Below are 20,266 nucleotides of genomic sequence, written 5' to 3' on the forward strand. Positions count from 1 at the left end.
ACCTAATTAACTTTTATTCTTTCCAATTGTTTCTCAGCCTCATAATTCCCAATCTAACATTACTGGATTTGTATTCTCATTAACCAAGGTTGCATTCTTGCTGTTTCTTTTCTAAAACTGAAAACCAGCCACATTGGAAACCCTCAAGTGTTTAGATGGAAACCTTCACTTTTCATATCCTGCACATGATCCTGTCCTGTTTTCAGCAGACAGGAATGTCATCAGAGGCTCAGCAGAGCTGATGGGACCCAGACAGAAGATGGACATCAGGCTATTTAGGGGATGTGTTCCTGCTTCTGCCTTGGGAACTCACTGACCTCTCCATGGTTTTGAAGCAACCCTTGCTCAGCCCATTACTGGGCAGAACAACAAAGCACCACATCAATGAAGACTTAACCTGTGTGGTTATGGAAAGCATTTACCTGCAGCACTGTCTTTCAACAAGAATAGTGTCTAAGTGTTCAAGTCTTGAAAGAAATATTTGCACTGTCAATTCATATATGTAAATGGCTTTTGAGAGAGATGGTGCTACTAGCAGCCAGATTGTTTATTCTTTCCCCTATTATTTCTAACTAGAATCTATTTGCAGAAAAAGCTTCTAGGAACCTGTGTGTGGATAGACAGAATGTGGTTTCAGGACAAATGTGTGGTTACGGCAAGTTCTACAAGAGATGTGTCTGTGTAAGGTGAGCTATAAAATTGAAATTTAAAAGAACAAAAATGAGTTACTTTAGCAGTAAAAAGTTAGATATCTTCTGCTCTCTCTCCCATGTCCATGATAAGCCTGTGTAAGCTCCAAATTGGTTTTTTTTTTTAACCAATGTCTACACATACCACCTTACAGTAGGACAAATTGCTCCTCTCTCTCACCAGTTTGGAGAAGCCTGGACAACCAGATCATACTAAACTCTAGAACTGCAAAATTAAAGTTATGCGAGAGAAATTACAATATCAGCACATACCCTCCTTTTCTGGAGTCCTGCTTCCTATCTATGCTTCAAAACACTTAAAATGACTTTAGAAATCAAAGGCAATTAAGAACAATGCATCAAGAAAGCATTCTATAGAAGCTACCCTTCTATAGAATGTACCAACTGAAGGTAGGTTGTTGCAAAAAATCCCACAAACAAACAAATAACAACCAACAAGAATCTGCATTGAAGACTAAATTAGACTAAAACATAAAAAGGAATGACAGAAAGGCTGTTGATGAGATAAAAGTTTCATCAACAGGAATGGAGTTGGCTGGCCTGACATCTGAAGATGAATGAAAATGATGTGTCATCTTCATCTTTACAGTGCATTGAATTTATTTGTGGGAAGCAAATATTAAGTTACATAGGACAGCCTATTTTTTCCTGTGAATACTAATTGTAGGCTGAGAACAATTTGCTTCCATTCTGTTTTCCCTCCTTCCACCTCCCTCCTTAACCAAAATCATTAGAAAAGTAGAGTTGAAGTAAAATCTAATCTTTAAAGGATTTTGTGAATCTATGTCCAACTGAACAACACCCACTGTTATATTGAACTAATTTCTTATGCTCAGATGGTGTAGCTAAAGCAGTGTTTATAAAAAGCAGAAGTATAAATTTGTACATTGGGTATCTGCAGGCAGAATTATTCACAAATGCTTGGCACTGGTGCCAATGATGGCTTTTGTCAGGCAATGGAAAAGAGCTGTATGCAAGTGTGCTAGGAAAGAAGGGATGGCTTTTGAACCTTGCAGAAAAAAAGTCTATTGAGGGATATTTGTTACTGATTTGAAAATAACAATTGGAGTGACTGAATATACAGAGGAATAGGAATAGCAGGTCCCATTTGTCTTCAGTGCTCTGATATGACCTAACAGCCATAGCTTGAAATAAAATAAGCTGCTCAGCAGCAACTGGACACATCTGATACAACAGTTTGCTCATGACCTCTTGGTACTTGAAATAATGCTATATTTTACCTGGATCTCCTGCATATTTCTTGACACTTACAAAACCTAAGTCCTTAGAACAATATATGGTCATTGCCTAGCTCTTTTTTTTCCTGTCAAGATAAAATGTCACTAATAATGTCATAAAAAATGTTGCATTAGAACTCAGAAATTGCTAAGATTTCTATAATACAGAAAGTTCTGATATTTTAAGACGAATTTATGTTAGTATGATTGCACAGATGTTAATGAATTAATCTTAAGTATGTGAAATTTGTTGGTGGATTTGAGACAGTGGATTAAAATTACAAGGAGAATTGGTACAGCAAGACAAGAGGCATGAAAGAAAAAATGCAGTGGGAGAAATCAGGATAGGAAGAAAGAAAGCATGCTTATCTTACACTTGGGTTCACCACTGTGGAAGCGGGAGAAGTTCTAGAGAGAAGGTGCATACAAGAAGCTCCTAAAGCTATATTAGAAGTCTGCTTGCCTGTAGGGCTAAGATAAAATAGTGTACAAAGGCTTGCATGGAAATTGCGTTTTTCCCTTTTTTTTTTTTCTTTCTTTTTTTTTTTTTCTTTTTACCTCCTCCCCAAAAAAAGATGGGGACACAGAAACACATATGCCTGGAAGGTCTGGAACTAATGTGGAGAGGACACCTGGCATAGCAGGAGCTGAGATAAAGAAGAGCCACAGAAACTGAAAAAGAGAGACGGAGAAGCAGTGTGGAAAGGCACAGCTAGAAGTTGGGTTGTAATACAAGCTACAGACAGCTGTTTGAAAGTGGGACCTGATAAACAACTGTAACAAAGGGTGCTAAAATGGAAATGAAACTTGTTTATGATGACATTAGTGGCTGGAAAAAATCTAGTGCAGCAAGCACAGAAGTTCCTGGTGTAATTTTGAGGAAATGAATTAATGGAATAGATCTTGAAAGAAGGATATTCTTGGTGAACATAGAGGAGTTGGAACTGGCAGAATGATGCAATGCCATGGGCCCTTGATCACTCAGGACAGTTTTGTTAAAATCACCCCACAACAGTCAGCTTGTATCTCAAAAAATGGTGGTACAACACCAGGCAGAATAGTTGAATTCCAGTGGAAGAGAGCTGCACTCATAGTAGAGGTCATAGTGGTAATGCAAGTAAACAGTGTAAGCAGTATACAAAATACAACATTTGATGCTGGTTTCCTCCTGTGGAAAAATGACTGTTTAATCAGTTTATTGAAGCTTGAAAAAGACTTGTGGACCAAATGTTTTAAGGTTAAAAAGTAGGCTGGAGGCTGTCTATTAATGAATGAATAAATGGTCAACATAGAGCATTGAATAAAGACAGCAAGGAGATACTTTCGTCAAAAGTTGATATAAAAAAGATGTACCTTAAAAATTTCTGTGTTCAAAGCACAACAGATTCTAGTTAATCAGATGAAGCATATAAGCTACTATGTGCTGCAAATTGAGAACTCACTTCAGATAATCAAGAAGACTGATTGAATTCTAAAAAATTAACTGGGAAAAAAATTATATATCCAGACATTGTCAGAAGTAACTCCATGATGGAAGAACTGAGGAGAAGAAATACTATAGCTGTACCACCAGAAACCTAAATGAGGAAAGATTGCTGCTTCTCCATAATCCATTCAAATATATCTCTGCAAAGTAGAGAATGTTGGCAGAGAATCACCTCCACACATAATCCTTTTCAGTCCTAAATTTTATTCATTCACACTCCTGGATGAGTAACATGTTGCTAATGTCTATTTCAACTTCTCAAATAATGAAACCAAGGCACACAGCCCCTAAAGTTCTAAAACAAAAACTCATGAAGTCAACCAGAAAGGAATCCAGAGTAGGAATATTAAAAGCAATATTTGGGGAAAAAAACCCCAAACCCAAACAAAACAGATGGAAATTTGTACATAACCCCAGATACATGGAATTATGTGAATTTGGATTTGTTATAGCAAATTTCTTACTGTATGTTTCTTGTTCTCACCAAAGAGCAGCGAGTTATAAACCCTGCTGTTCCTGAACCCTTCAACTATATGAGGCAACTAGGTATAAGTGGCTTTTATAGCCTTCCATAAGGATTTTAGTGTTCTGTGATCTTTAAAAAAGCACAGAGTGGGTACAATGAAGAGAGTTAAATGAAAAGAAAAAGCATTAACAATGGATTTCATCTTAGTATTTAATTAGCTAGAGGCCATGTAGGAATAGAATAAATATCAGCAAAGGGTCCTTGATTACAATCTCAGAACAGATGGGCATTTTTATCTTGAAAGGATGACCAGCTTATCTGTAGTTTTGCAGCTATCATGGCTGATCTATATCTTCTTTATCCAGGCTAATCAAGTACAGAAAGTTTATTAAGATAATAACACTGAAAGTTATCACCAGTTATGCTCTCTAATCTTGATACAGTTTTGCTGTGTACTGTGTTTCAAGAGGTCTGTCAGCCAACAAAGGCTAAAGTTTGAGGGATATCATTTACAGTCTACAATGATGTTTTTGCTGAACAACAAGCAACTTAAAACCCAGTTTAAATTAATGACAGAAGGTTATTGTCATGACAACTCCAACAGGTTAAACACAGGCTCTGAAAACAGGGTAAAAGGCAGAAATCTTCCCCTAGGACAGGTAGGTTGATGTGTCTCCCACTGACCCCAGTTTCCTGGCACTGCCCACTAAACTGCCTTCTACAAACATAGGAGAAGAGATTCAGCTGGTAAAAATCAGTGTAGCCACAGTATTGGAATCTATGCCAGCTGATGTAATGATACACATAGCCAGTGGTATGTAAAATTAGCATTTGCTTTTTTAATGCATGTACATTCTAAATATTGTCAAAATAGTCCTTCTGGGTTTTATTTTTAAGAAACCTAATTTTAAGATTAAAAAATATTCAATGAGAGATTTTAAATTTGGATTTATTTTTAAGCCCAAGTATGAGATGAGAGATTTCCTCCATTCTATTAGCTGTCTGCATTTTAGGATAATCGTGAAGAATCAGTTGATTTTTATCAAGTCTTGTATCTCTATAATACTGAGCCAATGATCTTGTTACTTCATGATACTTCTGGAGGAGAGAAGATTGTTCACAACAAGTAAAGGGACAGAGTTTTATTAGTCTGAAAAAAAAAATTTGCTTTAAATATTTTATTCCCCCCACCAACAAACAAACAAACAAACAAACAAAACCAAACAGAGTACTGAACCCCATTTTGCCTGAAGTCTGCTTGATCATCTACACCTGTGTAGAACAAAGCACATCCTATATTGGTTGTACTGCTGGGCCTTGACAAGTCAGAAATTCTCAAGGAGAGTTGCTATGGGGCTTTTGACTGAAGGATCAATGCTTAAATAAAAACTGTGTGCTGATTACACATCTCCACATTCAATCAATGAGTCACTGAAATTCCAGAACAAGCTAAATATTGATGGCCAGAAAACAAATGTGTACAATAGCACTTGACTGTTTTTTCTCTTCCTCTTTCTAATTTCACCCAGCCCTAATAAATATGAAGTTGTTACTGCCAGTTATACTACATGTAACCAGTCATTGTGCTGTAAAGTGCTACTGTTTGCTGTTATTGATTTTACCTATCTTTTTAATTGTTGAAGTGACCTGAGGCTTGGTTTGGTCAGTTATGCAGGTCATTCTTCCACCATAATGATGTGAAAAGTTATTGTCAGGGTGAGGGAATCAGAGTGCCCATAGTTTAATGCTCTTTTACATGCCAATTATTCCCCAGACTATAGAACAGCTGCAGTCAAATATCAAATCTGCAGGTCATCTGTCTTTCTTGACCTCTTTGTGACTATAACATAACAATAGAAATCTTTGATAATCTTGCCTTTCTTTTGAAAGAAATTATGTTCTAAAATTTATCAGTGGTGCTCCAGAAAGTCAAGTAATTTTCTGCTAGAGAAAATTTGGGAAAAATAGTCACATTATTTGACACCAATTTAAGTTTAAAATGGACTTGATCAGCAATACTTAATCCGAGTTGGAGATATTCATAACTTTGTCATGTGCTGTTTTCACAAAAAAATGGACCAGTTTTTCAATAAAAAGTTGTCAGAGATGGTAAAATTTTGGTCTGGATCAGAACATGTCCAGTGAAGGCACGATGGTGCCGATGGTGGAATGAAGGGTGATGTGTCAACCATTTACTGCATTGGTACCATGGGTGAAACACTGCTGCATATAATTAGGCACCTTTCAGGAATCTTCCATCTTTTGTATCATGGAGAGTACTCTAAGCAGTATGTAGTAAAATCCAAAGATAAACCACATGAAGAAGTTTTTCAAGAAATTCTTCAAGAACCTCAAACACCTCTTCATGACCCTGTAATATCCTGAAAATATTTAAGATTTGTAGCCTTTTAATTTTACTCCTAAACTATCAAATAAGTCTCACTTTTATTTCTCTGCCTCTTTCTAGAGCTCACAGCACATGTTTTCAGCCTATAATTTGTTGCAGTCTGATGTATATTTAGAGAAATATCTCGCCATTTGTTATTTGTTTTGTGATTATATGTAATTCTCATATATATATATATATATATATATATATCTTTTAAAATCTTTATGATAGGTAGAGGCAAGAAATATTTCAAGAAGATGTTTTAATTTGTGTCATCACAGGGTTATTCACCTTTCCATCTGAGTGTTGTTCTTTAATAAGGCAGCACAGCCTAACAAACAGCAATGCCTGAGCCTTTACTCTGAGACAACCTTCCTTTTAGTTTCTGATGCTTGTACCAGCCACTGTAACTCTTAATTCCTGTAAAAGAGAAAGTTATATAGCCTTAGAGACCATTTGGAAACGGTAGCAAAAGTTCAGTGCAGGATTTTGGTATCTGCTTAAACATATCTTTTCAGTGGAAGTGTCCTGGCAGGCAGCAAATTTCTGGCTGGTGCCCATTATTGGCATTAGTCCCTAGAGCCCTAGTGGCCTAGGATTTGCCTGTTTGAGAGATTTTCTCTCTTCAGCTGACAGAGCAGTGGGCAAGAAATCACTCTGGGTGTGCTCCAAAGCCCAGTAAAGTCAATGGAGACATTTGTGGAAAGGGAGGTTAGCAGGACAATCTTTAGTAATGATTTCTCCAGAACTCTCTTCCAGTTGGTTTACCATTGATCTGATTTTTTAACCTTTGCACCAAGCTGAAAAACCCACTTCACTATTTCCACTCTACTGAGAAAGGCTGAGCTGAGAGCTGGAAGGATCTTTTGTTTGTTTTCTTGACATTAGGCTGGTGAGTATTCACCTATCATCTGAGGGAAGCTTCTTTATTATTTATATTTTGGGAGGGATGCAGCATAAGATAGATGGTTATTGAGGGTTTTGTAAATATAGATGAATAACCCCAATTATACTTGGATATTACAATCCCCTTTCCTATCCTCCCTGAGATGTTTCTTTCTTGTGCTTTCTACTGCAAGAATAAATACTTGAAGCAAATATGTTTTGTTATATTGCACCAGGGCACTATGGATTTTTAAAAAGTACCTTTTTTGCAATACGTTTAAAAAAAAAATCTTGGCTGATTACAACTTGTTAGCTTTGCTGCTGCTCCAGTTCCGTTTAGGAAAAAAAATATGGCTTTATATTCCCTCCCACTGATTTTCAACTAAAACAGAACTTAGTTGCCTGCTGATCCTGCTGGCTTTTTTAAATGAAAAACTTATTCTTCTTAAACTACTGGAAAATTATGTTTAAAAATCAGCATAATTTCATTGCCTTTTATTTCTGTCTGTCATGAAAACTGCTAGGCTGCTTTCTGGAACAACCCAATGTAATTTAATGCACAAATTTAGTTATAGTTATGAATATACTGACTGAAAAATATTTAAATGATCTAGAGATATTAGTCACTCTACAGTAAAAATGGCTGTGTGCATACAATGGGGGAAAAAAAAATATCTATGTCTGTAGGTGCCTGTATATTCATAACAGATAATTGCATAAGATTGAGAGCTGGCAGGTTCAGTAAGGAGGGACTCCACCCAACCAATGTACCAAAAGTGGTTCAGCCAATTAAGTTGCAGAGGACATAGAAATTAATTCAGAATTATGACATCATATGCCAGTTACTTTTAAGAACAGTAAAGACAGTCAGGAGAACAGGGAATAAAACACTTGAAGACTGAGAGAAATTGGTAATTTTTCTGACTGTGAGACCACCTGGTGGTTTTGAATAATTTTCCATGTCTCTTCAATAGGGAGGATATACACTGGAAGAAACAACAGTGGTGACAAGTTCAAATCTCACCAAGGTCAAGACTCAGATGCTGTTCTGAATCTCTGATTTATGAAAATTTGGAGTGCTTTATAAAAGTAGACTTTTTTTTGGTGAATTTCTCACAATTTTATTTTCTTTTATTCCTTCTAGAGTGGCTGACTATCCTTTTCAATTCTAATACTTTCTAGCAAATAATTTTCCAGAAGACAGGGCATAAAGATGTGAGCACCTCTACATATACAGAATGGTCAAACTCAGTCTACCCTCTAACAAACAGTTCAGTGTTCAAGACACAGCATGGGTTGCAAGACAAGAATAACCTTAAAGGGCTTACATAAGCCAGAGAATTTCACTGGAAGGATTATTCTGCATCAAACCCTTATTTTTTGACTGAGTAGGAGGCAGGGAAAACACTGACTACACTGATGGAAGAAGTTCATGTGATGGAAAATCTGCTCCATCTCCCAGTTTCCAATGGTTAGTTACATTCACTGTTCAAACCATGCGCCTGGCTGTGGCTGAAAAGATCATAAATACTTGAAGTGTACAGCTCACATAGTTTAAATTCAGCCAACTGACCGTCAACTGATCCTTAATGGAAAGTTCAAAGAAAATTAGTACTCTGTATTGCAGGTTTCCAGTTCCATGAGAAACCTTTTGGCTTTTCTCCATCCCTGTCTATACTATTATTATAAGGAAGGTATCACACAGTTCCAAGTCTGCCACTCTTCAACCAGTGTCTGAGTAAAAAATAGCTGAAGAGGCAAGTGATGGATATATTTTTCTGTCTTTGAGTGATATGATTTTGTCACTAAATTATGGCCTAGGGTGCGTGACCAACATTGCAGGACTTTGTCACGTGCTTAAAAATGAAAGAAACGAAAGGAATCCAACTTCCCAAGGTTTCTAGAAAAAAATTGGTTGCTGCTGGCTCAATCAGAGCCTGAACATAGTTGTTGCAGTGAGTGTATATTAATATGTCTTCAAATAATTTGAAGTAAGGTGACTGCCACAATAAATCAGATCGGTGACCCAGCAGTCCTAGTGTCCTGTTTTTAACATCTCCTGGGACTGGATGTTTCAGAAAAAAATAATAAAGAGTATTCTTGAATTCCATCTGTTGGCTAATTTGCACAGTCATTTTCTACTAGTAACATGATATTCATGCTTAGAGTGGTGGGAAGTCTCTTCCACCAACCCAGACTTGATCTGTTTCTTTAGCAGTAGCCTCTGAGCATTTCAAGGAAGCAGACACAGTCTTGTGAAGTTCACCCCGATGCTGCCTGTTCTCCTCAGAGACTGTTTCTCACTCATTACTGCAAGTGGGCGAGTGCCTTTTTCAAGCCCTGTAAAACTGGAAAATCTAACAGATGGTAGATATGGCCTATATGCCTGAAGTCCCTTCCTATCACTCTGTCATGTTTCCAAAACTACTTTTCAATGTGCTTTCCTTGGAAGTCATTGGAATATTCCTGTTTGGTTGGATTATCATATTTTCCGTTCCCATTTTTTCCCCAGCTGTAATTCAGAAATACTAAGAGGCTTTTGTCATCATGTAAACATATTTATAGTAGATTTTGAGGGAAGGGTAATTGCTCAGGCTAAGACTTATATCTCTTGCAGCATACTTTAGGGAACTATAAACAACTTCCAGTGGGATCCATGTTTATATTAGATCTGTTACTTCCATTACTTCCTGTGGACTATCACTATGGCCTTTAGCTTGTTTTTTCCTACTCAGGCTCTGTGTCCTGAAGCAGTGGTTTATTGACAAGAATCCAGACCACTGACTGGTCTAACATAACCTTTACCTACCAATGATCATCTGAGGGGTTTCTTTGGCATGAGTCAGAAAATCATTGTTAAGGACATTTGGTGTATGGGGTATAAGAGTGAATAATGGGGCTACACCTGTTTGTATGAGTTTGGGTTTCTCAATGGTGTGAGTCCTGTCACCTCCTTCTTGTGCTGGTGGTTGTTGCACAACACACATATTAAGCCTAAGGAAGATTTATGATGAAGAAATTTGCTCCTCTCTACTCTTCTTTTATCTGCTGGGTGACTTCTATCAGTATTTACCTAAGCTGTCCTTGGTGAGATGAGCTTTTTTACTTGTCATAGAGGGCCACAGTTGGTCCCTTATGTACAAGCCAGATAGCACAAAGATTCTTCATCAAAACAGGCCTTTACATTTTTAGCACATTGCTTTCCCTAATTACCAAGGAAAATGTTATCTTCATCATTGCTAGTAAGTAATAAAAACTGAAGGTAGTGACATCTATGCACTTCCCTGCCAATTTCAGAGATCCAAAATGCTCCATTGAGTAATAAATGTAGCACTCAGTATTTTAGAACTGATGTGGAGGGATCATACAGGAGAAGAGGGAAGCTCAGGTGGTAAATTTTAGCCCAGCTTCTGTAACAAGTGACAGCACTAACTAAACTGCAATATCAGGCTAGCTTCCATCATAGGTGCCTACTGAACCCAATGTCTGAATCCTGTTGACTTCAAAGGGGGTGGGATTGGGTCCAGCAGTGCTTGCAGTGCATGTCTGCTGCTTGCAAATAGGCTGCAAATGTCAAGACTGGGACTTCAAGGACAGTACTGGAAGGGATGGTTGGCAAACTCTGCCTCCACTCCAAAAATAACCAAGGTCACTTTGAGAAGGTGTGCCCAGTACAACAGAGCCAGGCATCTCAATTTAAAGCAGCAGAAAAAACAAGCTGTAAATTTTGTCCTGGAGCAAAGCTATAATCTGTCTGGGTCAGAGGTTTTTGATTATCTTCTTTGTGTATGATGAGACCTTTCAATACCCGTGTATGAGTGTGCATGTATGTTTTTGTGGGCACCTAGTGCACCCTCTTCTCTAAACTGGATTACTGAAATTTAGCTGAATTCCAGCTAGGAACATAGGTAGCAAAAAATTTTCAAAATTAAGTGATCAGAATTCACTTTTAAAAGAAAAAGAAATTAATAAATAAATTTTAATAACACATGATATAATAAAGTTAATTTTAATAAACATTTCCTATTTAAAATTGATAATTGTTTATTAAATGTTGCTGATCTTCTATCATGATACAGTGATATTTATGCTACCCTTTGAAACAATAAGTAAGATGTTACCCCTCTGAATTGTATATGCAGGACTTTTGATGGGAAAATTGCTTTATATCACACAAGAAGAGTCTTGTTCTCTTTAGCTAAATGTGGCTGAAGTTCAAAGAAAATAAGAGAATTCTTACCGACCTGTATATGGTCAGCCTGACAGCTTTATAAGGAGTGTCTCTTTTCCTTTCTGTTAAGATAGGTTTAATATTGTTAAATCATGTGTCAAAATCCCATACAAGAGGTCAAGATTTTTTACAAATTTTTCTATCGGGAATTGTGGAATAGTCAAACTAGGAAATATTTGTTGAACATGGAAGCTTTTGTGAATTTCTTTTTTAAAAAGAATTTTTTTTTCCTCTTTCCAGCTGTCAGTGTTTATTTGCATATGAAACCACCTTTCAGCTTCCAAAAGACAGTTTTGAACAAAACATTTAAAAATAATTTGAGCAAATCCCATTTTTCTCATTTATGCTTCTCTTTCCCCTAATTTTTCACCAGTTCACAATAATTTTCCAAATCTTGACCTCTTCTGGTACAGGACGAAAAAAAAACCCAGTTGCTAAAGTGCTGTTGATCTACACTATATTTTTCTTTTCAAAATTCAAGGACATCTCTTGTACTAGAGAATAAGGTATTAGCAGTCAGCTGAATACCAGTCCATACTTCTCAGGAGCTTAGGTGCTCATGTTCTGCTATGGAGTAAACATTTCTTTAGCCTCAATGATGGATTTCTGCAAATTCATCTCCTTCCTCGCAAGACAGTATTTTCTTACAGCTTCTTAGGAGAGCATTCTGCTAGGGAGATGTTTGGATGGCTTATGTTGCAGCTATCAAGCCTGTGTATGTGTACTAGAAAAGTACATTATCTTTGCTTCAGGGATCACCACTGCCTGCCTTTATTTATACTCCACTACTGTACCCTCCAGCCCTGTCATTCCATAGTATTCTTGAAGAGAGCCTGATCCAAAGCACATTACAGAATTGCAAACTCTGTAAAGAGTTTTGTGGCAATGTGGCAAAAATGGTTATAACTTTTGAAATGCTGTGGAAATACTTGCTGGAAGCCAATGAATTTCCTTGTGAAAATGTCACATACAAGTGGAAGTGAATAGAAAACCTAGGAAACAATTCAGATTTTTACAAAGACAAAAAAAAAAAAAGGGAAAAAGAAAGTTAAATATCCCAATCCCCTTAACCTATTGGGTTTGCCCAGCTTTAATCAACTCTTTATGATATCCTCATTAGTCCAGACTTTAATGCCAGTGTATTGAGTCTTCTATCTGGAGATGAGCTTTGAAAGGAAACATCATAATATGCAGTGCCTGTACAGATCAAATATGCATGTGTTAGTTTTACAGACTGGTGTCAGTGTTGCATTTATTTATTTGGGACAGTGGTGATAATGTGTAAGCCATTTTGCTCCAAGAAAACAATGCACTGGCATCTTTTTTTCTAAATATTAAATTCTGGTTTACTCAGGGCTTTCTCCACCCACTTTAGATGAGGGAGGAAAAAATCTTGGCAAGCGGATGCTCTGAGGGGGCACATGGAGGCGTGTGTAATCATCTTGCCAGTTTAATTAACAGTGCTTTTGACTGATATGTGTTAATGAGGATAATGTACAGTATGGAGGGAAAGAACCCTGTGTGCTATATTAAAGGGACAGGTGCTGGGCGTATTGGAAAGTTCACTAAAAGGAAATAAAGTGTATGAAGTGACTTAGAAAGGGAGGGAGAGGAAACATTTCTGAGAGCACTTGTAAGGGAGTAAATTTCTGCACACAGGTCACGTGCCTTCAAGGAGGCTCATAGAGGAAAATGAGGGAGTGGAGAAAATCCATCTGTTGGCTGCAAGGTTCTGCCTAGGCTAGCCAAGGGAGACTGGCTCCTGCCTCCCTGTGCCTGGCTGACCCCATCAAGTTGTCTCACCTGTGTACATGCTCCCCTGTGCATGAATGTTTGCAAGAGAGGGCCTAAAAATGTGTCACACATTTGACATTCTGTGCTGCTTCTTCTGAAATGACACCATTTATAGTTAAGAGCAATCAATGAAAGATTTCCTTCTGCATAAGGGCCTGATCATCTGATGCTGCAAGAGCCTCCTGCAAGGTGCTGAGTGCCCTCAACTGTAAGTGAAATCAATACGATTGGGCACTAGCATTTTTAATTCTTCTTATTTATGGGATATTTTTAAACCCTTTCCTATGCTTTGAAAGTAGAACTTACTTTACAAGATTTATTACCAGCCTGAAAAGAAAGGGAAGAATTCAGTGTGGCAAGCATATTTATCTTGAAGATATCCTTGAATATTGACAGTGTCCTATCAGGGCCTTTCAACATTTATAAAATTTATATGTTCCTATAGTCTTCAACAAAGCTGGATACAAGTATTTCCAACACAAAATCTTCACTTTCAGGAAACAATGGTATTGGTGGTCCAAGAAAGCTGTTCTTAGTGAATATTTTAAGCTGCAATGTGGTGTTATTTTTTTCCTTGACTTTATTTATTTTGGAAAAGGACTAGTGAAGTGCAGATCTTAAAATATAAAATAATTTTCTGCCTTCGATATTCACAATTTTCAAGGCGTTATATTTATTTCTGTTTTCAAGTCTTCATTTTTCTACAAGTTTTTTGTATTTGAAATCAAAACCTATAAATGGGATTTGCAATTAGAAGAAATATTTACAATACTATTGCTTTGAATAACTCTAAAATTCATTATGTGTGTTCGCTGTCTTAAAAAAAAATCTGATTTTGCTACATTCATAGTGTATTGAAAATTATCTATATCTGTAAGTGTATTTATATTATATATATGTATAATATATGTATATTTATATGTTTATTTCTGTAATCAAAAGACAGATGATCACCTGCAAGTAGCCTGTTCAGTCTCTTTGAAAAAAAGAAGCAGAAGCCTGTTTGAAAATATTTCCTCTTCTACCCGGGGCTGTACCTATATTCTGTGAGTACTCTGCCAAGGCTATAAATGACAGAAGAATTCCACAATCTGGGAATAGGACCAATGGATAATAAAGTGCCTAACCCAAGCAGGAGAAGTAGTGTAACTTTTCTTAAAACAAGAAAGAACCCCAAAACCCCTGGAAAAAAACTCAGTTCCCAATTTTTGTTGTGAAACTTCTGTTACATGAAAACTCCTGTTTCAATGATAGGAAAAAACCCAGTGTTTGCCCTCAGAACAATGGCTTTTGTGCAAATAGCCTTAAACTGGTACAATCCAGAAACCTTGAATATTTTGGAAGCTAGTTTCCTGAGTCTTCTGTCTGTGAGAAACAAAGGCTGTCCCCAGAGACCAGTGGTTTGACCAGTGTCCTTTCAAAATAACTGCTAAGTAAGGCTAGAAAGAAGATAACACAGCTACTGCTTTATTTAGGAATGATTAATTATCAGGATTGATGTATGGTTGTTTATTATTTAGGAGTGTCTACACTTACATGTTTATGTCCACACTTATGTGTTTTTCAAGAGAAAAAGCAAACTCTGTTATTTTTAGATTTCGATGGTTACTTCTGAAAGTGAGTAAAAGTACTCCAAAATCAGAATGTGAGAGTATTTTCTATTTTCTATATTTTAACACTGTTAGTGTTACAGAATTTCAACAATGTAATTCCTTTTTCTCCTTTAAAATTTTGTTATGTTTCTTCAACTGAAGAGGGGTTAAAATCCAAGACAATGTTGGCATAAGATCAAATGGGTATAAATTGGTTGTAAACACATCTAGGACAGAAAGAGAAGATTTATAACTAACAGAGGACTGAAGTTCTGGAACAATTTTCAGATAGGAGCAATGAAGGGTAAAAAAATCTAATGGGTTTAAACAAAGAGCTTGATAAATTTATTATCAGAACTATATGACCTAGTTGCCTCCATTAGCCATAAACTGGACCTGATTACACAGGAGTTCCTTTCTATTTTTGTTTTCCCAAAGAAATTATGCAAACACCAGTCTTTGTGCTGCAGAAATACAATGCATTGCAAAATACCCTAAGTAAATAAAAACCAAAGCACTTTAGAATCAGCTCTTACCTGTATCTGACATCAATAACCTTTAGATAAAAGACAGAAACTGGTATTATATCCAAGTGCAGGCCCCCCAGTTTTGACCTTTTTTACTTCTTTTCTCAAATAAGGCAGATTTCGGACATTAATTTTATTCCATCTCTATTCAAAGCAGACATGAGCAAAAACATTGGCTGAATGTACTGTTATTCATTTTAGGGTCAGTATCTCATCCTCCCTGGACAGCTTTACACATAATAAAAGAGCTAACATCCAGCAGAGTTGAAAGCCTTCAATAGATCAAGGATCAGGCTCACAGTTTTAGAATCTGTGCCTCAGCAAAGCATCTGTTTAACCCTACATATGCACTTCGTTCCAGTTGAAGTGTATGCCTAAATATTTATGTGATTGCAGACAGACTTCGGTGCATGCTCAAAGTTAAGATCACATCTAATTGCTTTATCAAATTGAAACACTTCTTAAGCTACAGGATGCACAGGCTGTTAATGGATGATGTTATTTGAATAATCATCAATACAATGCTCTCCGTTATTTTGATTTATGTATTGAAGCTTCTATTATAAGCAAGCATCTCAGAAATACTGTGCAAAGTTAACAGTACAATTATTAAGCCAGCCACTTATAAATACAAGAAAAAGAAGAATAAACTAAGAGGAAAAGGAATAAAAAAAATAGACTTTCAGATTAAACATCACTATTATGTTCACTGGAACACAGTAGATATTAAACTGTATTAGGTGCCCTGTCTTTTTACCATTTAAATAATGAATGAAAAGTAAAGTACAATATTACACACATTGTTCTTACCCATTATTATCTAACGATGTTCCATTCTTCTTAATTCAAGCACTTCTGGTCTTGTGTGCTTCTCCGTCCTACTCTCAGTTGTATCCCTGTTAGTATTGTTTTCCTACAGACAGTTTGTTACGGGATTCAACTGAAATTATATCCTCTGCTAGTAGAATTTTTTTTCTTCCTCTTACTATTCCATTATAAATTTCATTTTACTAATTTAAATGCACCTAACATGTTCTCTTCATATTCTAGATAACTGTTTTGACTGATTTTATTTACGGGGAAGAACAATTTTGGCTTTGCTATTTTTTTAAAATCTTCCTACACTATTGTAGTCTGAGTCTTTTGTCTCTCATATGTACTATCTGATGTATATTCTGAAACATTTGTGATCAAGTTTTGAAACAGCAGGTGTCAAATTCTCAGACTGAGTATAATAATCACAATAATTTGAAGAAAAACATTGAGCCTCATGGAACTGGTAATAAAGTCAGAGAACTAAATGTGTCATTTTTCAAGGGATGATGCTATTTACAAATAAATGCTTAATGAACCCAGATCTTGCATTTTTCTTTTGCATGAGATTATGCTTCATAGACAATCAGAGTGATTTTATTTCTATTGTAACTTTTTCACTTTAACAGCATACAGTCCATCAGCAAATAAAAGAGGTACACATTGCCTTAGAGTTGTAGAAATAAGGTCTCTTAAACACTCATTGCAATAACTTTTACATTTGCTGTGAACATTTTTAATACACAGAAATAATTATCAATAAAAGTACTGTGATGAGAGTTATGGATCAATTATTTGCATAGATTTTAATTTTGAAAATGGATTTTTCTGTCGAAGATAACGTTAGTGTTTCTGTTAGGGAACAGTTTTATAATTAGGCAAATTCTGTGCCATAAAATTCTCATCACCATAGCAATGGTTTTTCATGGGGCATAAGTAAGTTGATAACAGAGGCAATACATTTAGTACAGAGACTATTGTGGTTGAATAGTGTAAAGTTATAACTTCTAGTAAAGCACCTACTAACGTAAGAAATCATGGCACAGTCACACTACATATTGACATTAAGAGTAATTTTAATGAAAGACATTAATATTTTATATAGCATCCTCCATACAAAGCATAATAACATCTCAGTGTCTTACAGCGTAGTGTCTCATTTACTGCATCTCATCTTGAAGGGTCATGTGTGTGCATGTGTATAGGAATCACTTCAACCACTCCTGAAATTCCTTTATTTATTTATATGTAGTGTTCTAATATTAACCATTTTAGTATCTTAATTACTACAAATCTCTGGAGAGCAGAACAAAAATTTCTTAAAAGCATATTGCATCCCTAAAAAACATTTGAATTCTGACAGAAAAAAAAGTTAGTCTACCCAACTGAGCTCCAGAACAGAAATTCAGGTTAGTAAAATGCAATTATCTCAATTTGAAATCAGGCATAGCATTGGGGTTGGTACTGTGGAAATTACATTATTTAATGGAGAAAAATAGCCCAAACCTTTGTATTATTTCTCCTTTTGACATCTGCTGTAGTACAGTCTATAGGAAACACAACTTTGCTTCTGACTTGAAGTAATGTTACCATGCTCTAAGGCACAAACTGGCTGCTTTTTCCCAAATGGTTCTCCTATCTGAGGAGAACATATGCCTGCTCAGCTGAACTTGTGGTAGCAGATCCCCTGTAAAGGGAAGACAATGCAGGAATAAGTGTTTGCTTTGTACAAATGCTTAGAGACTTAGATGGGCTGGAAAGCAAGGAGAGCAATGCATGTGAACATTTGGGGGGCGGCACAAATAAGTACAGAGAGCCTCTCACACTGATCTCAAACAGACTAGCATCATTAAATACTGGCAAGCAGAAACAACAGCAGCTCCAAACCAAGACTCTATCTCAAGCTTTGTGCCTGGGAGTCCTACCACTGAAGTCACAGGACTTAACTGTTCAGGGGAAATATTCATGGGCAAATATGCTTAAAAACTGGTTTTAGGCATGGCTAGTAACAGATGCAGGATATTTCTGGAGCTGAGATGTTTAATCTCAATGCTTCAATAAGTACTGCATATAATCATAATAAGACCTGCAATAGTTATTGTCTACACAACAATTAGATTAAATCTCTTACTGATGACTGGATTGCATTTGCATGAAAGTTTTCTTCTATTTTCATGAAATACAATCAATGGCATAATTTGGAGAGGGTAAAGACTTAGCTTGCTGTATTGGTTAAATAGACATTTGTGATGATGTCCATTCAGTTGAATAATACAATTTTTTTTTCTAAAATAGCACTGGATTATATGGAGAACTCTTGAATTAAAATTTGAAAAGAAACAATTCTGAGATTTGATAGAAGAGCTCTGACAGCAGAAGGTATCATCTGCTGTTCAAGGTATTCCATCCTTAGTTACCTGACTATGTATGACCAGTTACCTGAACATGATGTCTGTTTTGAGACTCAAGTCACTGAGAATTGAGGTTACTTGGCCAGGTCACTATGAGCTTTCCACCTTTCAAGTCTTCTGACAGCATCTTTCCATCATGCCTTGTTTGAAAATTATTTTATACCTATGATTTCACTGAATCCCAGAGGATGTGGACACACTCTAATATCATTTTATCTTTCTTATATTGTGGTACCCAAAACTGCCCCCAGAATTCGAGGTGAGGCTGCCCCAGTGCAGAGCAGAGCAGAAAAATCTCCTCTCTGGCCCTGCTGTTGATGCTGGACCTGATGTACCCAGGACACATTTAGGTCTGCTGGCTGCCTGGGCACTGCTGACTCATAATCAACTTTCTGTCAACTAGGAACCCCAGATTTGTGTTGTAGGTGCACAAAAACTTTAATTTATGGAGCATGGTTTCCCTTGAAATTATCCCCAGGGAGTTTTTAAGCCACTGTGTTTTAGTTTTGCTTAAGCAAATTTAAATTTTTTATCACATGGGAGGATTTGAGGCATGTGTATTACCTGCCTTAGTGACACACTTGCAAAATATCATCAAGAAAGGAGTGGACTTGTTATGAAAGTAGAGAACTAGTTGTGTACTGCATTTTTCTTCTGGTGCTTCTAAATCCCTTATATTTAAAATGAAACAAAGGATTGAGCCAATTTCTCCCATGTTGGTGTTTTTTATGCATTGGCAAAACAATATTGGATGCATAAGGGATTCTTGAAGCAGAATCCACATAAGGAATCTAGTCATACCATGGCTAATGGATTTTTTAGAAAGAAGCACACTAATGTAAATTATCTCAGATAATTCTTTAAGCATTCCATTTAGAAGGCAGGAAATCACACAAGAATTTTTACAGCATACCACATAAGCAGGTTGACATTCTAAAAAAGACATGGTTTGCTTCAGCTCTATGCCTTTTTATTATCACATCTTATTACATTATGGTTTGAGATAAAAATCACACCTTGGGCATTTGAATACACTCAGTTTCACCTCCTCCCTCACAGGTGTCCCTCGAGGTATATTGTTATGTTACAGTATCACACTCCTTGTCATATCTTATTGCTTACTTGCAGATTGCAGTAATATTTTGAATACTGACAGAGTGGGCACAGCCTCTGAGCATCAGCACCAGTTTGCACTAATGTAATGTGCCACTGCACCAGTCCTAAAGACAACAAAAGCAAAAAAAAATTTGCAAAAACATACTGAAGACCTGTAGCCCACTCTGCAGTATGTATCAATTTATCTATTTCTGGTATGACTGTGAGCAACGTCCCTGTCACCTTGGCGCTACCACCGAGAAAACAATCTGGACTGCATGAAAATCTTTTGGGTTCATCAGCTGTTAGGGTTCAGTGCACTCACTGACAGACACTGAGTCTCAGCCACTCTGCTGTGTGGAGGAACAGCAGCAATATAGGAGGGAGAAGGTGTGATCTACCTCTATGGATATTCCCTGAGCAGCACCAGGCGAACCAAAGCTTGAAACTGAGGTTTCTCTGCAATGAGTGATGGGGGAGAGGCAATTTCCACTTCTTGCTGAGAAGGTCAGACTGAAGGGGTGCTATGGTGGAGGTGGTGTTGGGGATTGTTGCCTGTTGTTGGTTAGTAGGTTTGAGGAGGTGAGATTTCAGAAGGAAATCAGAGATTTGGGATGTGAAGGAAAGTA

At 36.7% G+C, this 20,266-nt stretch overlaps 1 long non-coding RNA gene across 3 annotated transcripts in view; it reads right to left on the minus strand.

Annotated features, from left to right (window-relative positions):
- The window catches only part of LOC139589793 (uncharacterized), a 145,046-nt gene extending 128,568 nt beyond the window's left edge, over positions 1–16,478 (minus strand). For all 3 annotated transcript variants that reach the window (XR_011679131.1, XR_011679130.1, XR_011679129.1), the window contains exon 1: positions 16,129–16,478. This is a non-coding gene — a long non-coding RNA (uncharacterized lncRNA). The remainder of the gene's footprint in view (positions 1–16,128) is intronic.
- Positions 16,479–20,266: the final 3,788 nt, after the last annotated feature.

The sequence above is a fragment of the Agelaius tricolor genome, unplaced genomic scaffold, assembly GCF_023055355.1.
Source record: "Agelaius tricolor isolate 1412-34295 unplaced genomic scaffold, bAgeTri1.0.p SCAF_5, whole genome shotgun sequence".
Taxonomy (NCBI): domain Eukaryota; kingdom Metazoa; phylum Chordata; class Aves; order Passeriformes; family Icteridae; genus Agelaius; species Agelaius tricolor.